This window comes from Petaurus breviceps, unplaced genomic scaffold (assembly GCF_028583685.1).
Source record: "Petaurus breviceps papuanus isolate PSGF00001 unplaced genomic scaffold, PetGlider_PUasm1.0 140, whole genome shotgun sequence".
Taxonomy (NCBI): Eukaryota; Metazoa; Chordata; class Mammalia; order Diprotodontia; family Petauridae; genus Petaurus; species Petaurus breviceps.
In genome coordinates, this window is record NW_027185698.1 from 50,853,845 (window position 1) to 50,854,559 (window position 715).

A 715-nucleotide genomic window follows, 5' to 3' on the forward strand; every position below is an offset into this window, starting at 1 on the left:
GGGGAAGAGGATGATGAAATAGTGGAGAGTCAGTTGAGCTGGGAGCCAGTGAGCCTGACTGGAACCTCTCATGAAATGGTCATCCAGGCTGGAGAAGCACCTATCAGGAGAGCAGCCTCCAGGGCACTCCCATGTCTAGGAAGACAAGGCAGCTGGTGAGGAGCTGGAGCAGTTCACAGTCAGGTTGGGAGATGTAAGGTGACTTGTCCATCATTGCACAGGTAGTATTCCCTATGGGAAGGGGAGGTGTCCTTGGAAGTCCTCAGGAGGGGAAGAGATTGGTCAGAACCTGGACACTGGCTTGGTCTGTGCATCTACATATAGATTTCAAAGTTCCCGGTTTCCTTTGTCTTAAGGAACTCTTCATGGCTACTATTTTGGGGGCCCAGGCAGCAGAGAGTTGCAAAATGTGGAATGGGGTTTCCCATCTACCATGTGATCCAGCAGACCTTGGGAGTTGCTTTCCTTAGTAGCTGACCGAAGAGGACCCTCTCTCTCTGTCTTCAGTGATAGATGGTGCCAGTGCTGAAAATGACACAGGGAGGTAGGCCAGGTCCAGAGAATAAGACATTAGATAGCAGTACACAGAGGCAAAATGGGTTAGGCAGCTAGGATCTGGAAGCCTTTGAAATCCTAATCCATTGGTGAAAGTGAGAGGGTGACAACTTTTCATTCCCTTCCTTTCTCCCTTGATTTTTCTTGATAAAGTCTGGGC